Source organism: Sorex fumeus, unplaced genomic scaffold (genome assembly GCF_029834395.1).
Source record: "Sorex fumeus unplaced genomic scaffold, SorFum_2.1 ptg000032l, whole genome shotgun sequence".
Lineage (NCBI taxonomy): Eukaryota > Metazoa > Chordata > Mammalia > Eulipotyphla > Soricidae > Sorex > Sorex fumeus.
The window spans coordinates 1226434-1233462 of NW_026606089.1; the positions used below are offsets into that span (position 1 = coordinate 1226434).

The 7029-nt window shown below is 36.9% G+C and overlaps 1 pseudogene; it reads right to left on the reverse strand.

Moving 5' to 3' along the window:
- Positions 1-6634: 6634 nt before the first annotated feature.
- Positions 6635-6731, reverse strand: LOC130025833 (uncharacterized; annotated as a pseudogene).
- Positions 6732-7029: the final 298 nt, after the last annotated feature.

The window sequence follows — 7029 nt, forward strand, 5'->3', positions numbered from 1 at the left end:
AGAAGTATGCTCAGGATATCTTAAACGGGAGTCTGGACTTGGAGTGAGAAGGGTAGTGTTCTTTCTGGAGATCTGGACTATGGAGAACAGTAATATTATAACATTAATGATAGTATCTTACCGTGGGACTCCAAGAAAATCTTTAACAGTGGCGTAAGAAATGATAACATTCTTAGGTATTTGGATTTCTTGTCGAAACTACTGGAAAGCTGAGTTGATGCTCTGGATGTCTCCAAGTGAAACAAGGTCAACAAGTCATGAATGAAAAATTACAAGTTAGATGGATCAAGGATTCTGATCCCAGTGGATGGCTAGCTTTTGGTTGGACAAATTCTACTGGTGGCCTGATGTAGATTCTGATCCTGGGATACGTAACAGACAGAGATCCTCAGAAGTGAAGCCTCTGAGACAGAATTCATTCATGCCAACTTATGGGTTATCAATGTTTGCTCATGGCTGCTACCATTATAACATGCCATTCAATGGTTTTGTAGTTTCAATTTACTGTGTCAATGTAAAGATGAAGTTTCTAAATCAAAGGTAAAAATCTGAGGCCCTCAAGATAATGAATTATGGAGATGGGGGGGAGCTGGAGCTATAGTACAGCAGGTAGGGCATTTGCCTTGCACATGGCCTACCCAGGATAGATTCCCAGCATCCTGTATGGTCCCCCCAAGCACCGTGAGGAGTAATTCCCGAGTGCAGAGCCAGGAGTATCCCCTGTGCATCGCCAGGTGTGACCCAAAAACGCAAAAAAAAAAGATGATGGTGGGATGGGGGGATAGGGGATGGGAGGGACACTGGGACCCGTGGTGGTGGAAAATGGGCACTGGTGGAGGGATGGGTATTTGATCATTGTACAATTGAAACCCAAGCACAGAAATTTGTAAATCTATAACTGTACCTCATGGTGTTTCACTAACAAAAATTTAAAAAAAAATGTAAATGACAGAGAATGGACACTGATTGAGGGATGGGTACTGGATCATTGTATAACTGAAACCCAAGCACAAAAATTTGTAAGTCTACAACTGTACCTCATGGTGTTTCTGTAATAAGCATTAAAATAATAAAAAGTGAGGCAATGCATAAAAAAAAGTGGTCAGGTACCATCAATGCTGCTGCCCACACCCACACCGGGAGTGACAATGCTATGAGCAAGGGTTTCCATACTTGGATTCTCAAGATAGTGCCCCAGGAAATACTGACACGCAGCAGCATTTTGGACCCAACCTATTATAAAACTTGTTAGAGGTTAATTGATACCAAACAAGAAAATTCAGGCCTGTTGTGTAGCTTCTTTGATAATTTATTTTTCTCTAGTAGCTTGTAGATATTAGGGGTGGCATTGGTATATTCTATAATAAACAGGATTGCGTTTTTAAAATGTTGAAGGCCTAAGGTACATAAAAGAGGCAAAATAAAATGAGTAAATCTGTACACACATGAACACTTTTGTTGTTTCTTTAGCAATTGCTTGGATGAAAACTGTAGATGGGTAGCATGTATTTAAGTAGCTGGAGATAGGGATCAGGGGTGTTGCGGACTGCAGGGGAGGGTGGAAAGATGGGAAGAGATTATAAGTGTGTGTGTTTATGAGTGTTATTGTGTGAGAATGTTGAGTTTATAAGAATTCATGCATGCATGTGTGAGTAAGAGAGAGAGAGAGAGAGAGAGAGAAAGAGAATGAGTGTGTGTGCATGTATCCGTGTGTGTGTTTTCTAAGAAAAATCCTATATTTCACCTGAACTACTGTACCAAGTGATGCTGTCATTCATTATGAGAATGTAATAAATAAATTTTATTAAATTCAGGTGGTGAAATATGTTGGCCTTTAAGCCCTTCCCCTCCTCCAATTCATCAAATTCTTCCTATAATTTTCATTTACTCCCTGACCTCTTCAGGACTCAATTGGATTCAATCTGCCACATCCAAATTTATCTCTTTTAGAAAAAGTAATTAGATTAAAATATATATCACACTATTGCTAAAATTCAAGTGGGTTCTAATGATAATTAATAATTTCTATTCATAGAAGTACTTATTCAGGCCACACAATAAGGCAAAATTCAGAATATTGGACAGAAGTCAATTATTTCTCAAGCAGAACTAGCTATATTATAGCCATTCTAAAGATGTTAGAAATTTGCAGTCCAGACATTAGAGGTTCATGCATAAAGTAAAATATTTCTTGTTTTCTCACCTGAATCCTATTCTCCATAATAATAATTGAATAAATGAATAAGTGACAGAAATAATTGAATGTTGTTTTCTTCACTTGAAGGTTTATTCACAGATCTTGTCTCATAAAAATTATTCAGAAAACATTATATTAAACAAACATTCCATGGTGATTAATCAGAATTCTTATGTTTGAAAGTGACAAACTCATACCACACTCATTTTAAACTAAGAAGATACTTGATTCATGTGCCTATAAAGCTGGAGTACCCTCTAGGTATGGTTGGGCCCAAAGAGTTGATTTTTATTTATTTACTTATTGATTGATTGAGTGATTGACTGAATCACCATGAGTGGTTGACTGAATCACCATTGAGTGATTGACTGAATCACTGGGACATAAAGAGAAACAAAGCTGTTCATGAGTAGGTTTCAGTCATACAGTGTTCCAAGACACATTGCTCCATCAGTGAACATTTCCTACCTACAGTGTCCCCAGTTTTCCCCCTGAAATCCTTTCTCTCCCTCTCTCTCTCTTCACCCCCGCCCCCTGTCTCTCCCTTTCTTCTACCTATCTACCTATCTACCGATCTCTCCCTTTTCAGGCATCATGGTTTACAACACAGGAACTGAGAGCTTACCATGTCTCTTACTTTACCTATTTTCACTTCACAGTTCTTTTCCAGCATGATCATTTCCAACTATCTTTGTCAGTGGTCTCTTCTCGATCCCAACTGCCATCTCCCCCAGCCCATAAGGTAGGCTTCTAACAGTGGACCAATCATCCTGGCCCTTATTTCTACTGTCCTAAGGTATTAATCTAAAGTTACGTTTTTTCATATCCCACAAATGAACGTAATCCTATATCTGTCTGTCTCCTTCTGACTCATCACACTCAGCATGATACTCTTCATGTACATCCATTTATAAGCATACTTGATAACTTCATTTTCACTAACAGCTGCATAGTATTCCATTGTTTAGATATACCATAGTGTCTCTAACTAATCATTGAGAATTCTTGGGCATACAAGTTGTTTCCAGATTCTCACTATTGTGAATAGTGCTGCAATGAACATAGAAGTGCAGATAGCATTTCTGCTGTGTGTTTTGGGGCCTGGGAGTATATTGCCAAAAGTGGTATTGCTGGATTCATGGAAGCTCAATTTGTAGCTTTCTGCAAAATGCCCATATTGTTTTCCGAAAAGGCTGACCAATCGGCATCCCCACCAACAGTGAAGAAGAGACCCTGTCTCCCCACTTCCATGCTGACATTGGTTGCTCTTGTTCTTTTTGATGTGTGTCAATCTCTGTGGTGTGAGATATCTCATTGCTGTTTTGATTTGTATCTCCCTGATGATTCATGATGTAGAAAATTTTACCTCTGTTTTTTGGTCATTTGTATTTATTCTTTGAGGAAGTTTCTGTTCATTTCTTCTCCTCATGTTTTGGTGGGGTTGGATGTCTTTTTCTCATAAAGTTCTACCAGTGCCATATATATCTTGGGTTATATACAATAAGGGGTTAATTGTATGGGTATTGCATAAATAATTTTCCCCCATTATGAAGGCTGTCTTTTTAGCATGGTCACCATTTTTTCTGAGTTGCAGAAACTTCTTGGTTTAATGTAGTCTCATTTGGTTATCTTCACTTCCTCTTCCTTGGTCAGTGGTGGATCATTCTAGAAGTTTCCCTTAGCTTTAATGTCATGGAGGGATCTTCCACATTTTTCTCCATATATCTTAAGAATTCAGGTATGATATTGAGGTCTTTAATTCATTTGATCTGACTTTGTGCCTGGCACTATAAAGAGGTCTGAGTTAAACATTTTTTGCATGTTGCCGACCAGTTTTCCCAGCAGCGCTTGTTGAAGAGACTTCCTTGCTCAACTTCATATTTATTGAGCCTTTATGATACATTAGGTAATAATAATCTGAGGGCCAGAGTCAGGATATTTGACTATATTCCATTGACCTGAGGCCTCTCTTTATCTGAATATCATGCTAATTTGATTACTACGACTTTGTAGTAGGGTTTGAAGTTGTGGAAGCTGTTCCCTTCTTCTTTTTACCAAAGATTGCTTTAGCTCATCATGGGAGTTTATTTTTGTGTATGAGTTTCAAGAGGGTTTAATATATTTCTTTGAAAAATGTTATGGGTATCCTTATAGAAAGTTCATTAAATCTTTATAGCGCTGTGGGGTGTATTGCCATTTTGACAGTGTTAATCCTCTCAATCAATGAGCATGGGATGTGATTCCATTTCCTCATATCCTCTTTTATTTAATGAATTAGTGTTTTGTAGAGTGTTTTTGGTATAGTTCCTAAACCTTTTTAGTTGATTCTAGTATACTTGATTTTCTGAGGTTATTGTGAATGGGTTTGTTTTTCGCCTATCTCTTTTTTCTCTTTCATTAATCTTATTTGGGAAAGCCATGGACTATTGGATATTGATTTTGTAATCTGCTACTTTAGTAAACAAATCTATTCTTCCCAGGAGCTTTTTGGTATATTCTTTGGGATTTTCTAAGAATACTATCATGTCATCTCCAAATAGTAAAAGCTTGAGTTCTTCCTTTTTTTATCTGAACACCCTTAATATCTTTTTCTTACCAAAATCATATGGCAAGAAATTCAAGTACTATGTTGAATAGGAGTGGTGAGAGTGGGTAACTTGTTTTGTGCCTGATTGTATTTTGGGAATCTAGCTCATTGATTTTTCTCCAAGCCTTTAGTTTTTCCCCATTGAGAATAATGCTTGGTGTGGGTTTGTAGTAGTTTGCTTTGACTAGATGGAGGAAAGTACTTTCAACTCCCATTTTGTTGAGAGTTTTTCATCATGAATGGGTGCTGGATCTCATCAAATGCTTTATCTACAACTATTGATATTATCATATGATTTTTATCTTTATTTTATTGAGATGGTGTATTCTGTTGATTGACTTGAGAATGTTAAGCCATCCTTGCATCCCCAAGCTAAACCTACTTGGTCATAGAGTGTGACCTTTTGTTAAGTTTCTGATTTCTCTTTGCTGGTATAATCTTGAGGATCTTTGCATCTGTATTTATCAAAGAAATAGGTCTGTAATTTTCTTTTTTGTGGTTTCTCTGTCTGATTTGAATATCAGGGTGATCTTTGTCTCATAGAAATTGTTTGGGAGTATTTCTGTTTCTTCAATTTCCTGGAAAATCTTAAAAAATGTTGGCAGTAGGTCCTCTTGAAAGGTATGAAATACTTAATTAGTGAATCCATTTGGGCCTGGGCTCCTGTTTTGGGGTATACTTTTGATTATCATTTCAATTTCCTTGTAGTGATGGGTTCGAGTTTTCAAAATATTCTTGGTTCAGCCTTGGGAGGTAATTGGAATCCAGTAATTTATCAATTTATTCAAGATTCTCTCATTTCCTGCTTTAAAGATTCTCAAAATAATCTCTGATGATCCTATGGATTTTGTAGTTTCTATTATGATGTCCCCCTTTGAATTTCTGATTCGGTTTATTAGGATTCTTTCTCTTTTCTTCTTTGTGAGTCTTGCTAATGGTTTCTCGATCTTATTTATTTTCTCAAAGAACCATGTCTTGCTTTTGTTGGTCTTCTGAATTGTATTTTGGGATTATATCTCATTGATTTCTGCTCCAGGTTTTATTATTTCTTTCCTCCTGGCTCCTTTTTTTGGTCATTTTCCAAAATCTTGAGCTGTAAGTTATTTTTTGTAGGCCGTTTCTTTCTTCCAGTTGAATTCTGGCAGAGCTATAAACTTTCCTCCTTGAACTGCTTTTGCTCTGTCCCACAAGTTCTGGTAGTTCCTCGTTGTCATTTTTTCTGGAATCTTTTTATTTCCTCTTTCATTTCTTCTCTAAGCCAATGGTTGTTCATTACTTCCCTCAAATAAAATATTTTCTTGCCGAGTTTTTGTCTGTTTGATCTATTGAGAAGTGAGAAAGTACTGTTGAAATCTCCATCTAGCATTGTGTTGCTATCAATGTATTTCTTTAAGTCTATTAGAAGTTGTTTTTACGTATTTTGCTGGTCTGTCATTAGGAGCATATACATTGAGGAGGGTGAGTTCTTTCTGATGTACAGATCCCATGATCATTAAGAAATGAGCTTCACTGTCTCTTATAACCTTTAGCCTGAAATCCATGTGGTCTGATACTAGTATTGCCACTGCAGCTTTTTGGAGGTGTTCTTTTCTTGAAGAATCGTTTTCTAGCCTTTGACTTTGAGTCCATGGTTGCTTTGATTATTCAGATGTGTTTCTTCCAGGCAGCAGAATGTTGGGTTCAGTTTTCTATTTCATCCTGCCATCCTGTGCCTCTGAATTGGTGCATTTAGTCCATTGACATTGAGAGAGATCATTGTGATGGGGAATTTTGCTATCTTTATGTCAAAATTTGGAGTACTTTTGGGGCTTGTCTTAGCTTAAAGTAGCCCTGTTAATTCTTAATTCAACAAAAGTATGGAACACTTTACAAGTTGGCCTGTCATCTCTGTGTAAGGATCATGCTAATCTCTGTATCATTTCAATTTTAGTATATGTGTTGCCAAACTTAGTATAAGAGCTGATTTTTTTTGCCTATTTTTCTCTTCTGATTTCTTTGAGTGTTGTCCTTACTCACTCCTATGGCAGACAGTGATTCCCAATCTAGGAAGGTATTTCAAAGCAGCTTGAAGTGATAAATTTAGAGCATTAATGTCCCAGAAGGAAAAGTATGGTATTTACAATATTATCTTTTACCATACCCAGGGCATCAGTTTTGCAAAATAATTCTTTTGGAAGATGGAGAATCAGTGTTGTTTAATACTCTTCCCTGAAATCTTCATTAAGAAAATTGAACTGGAGCCTTT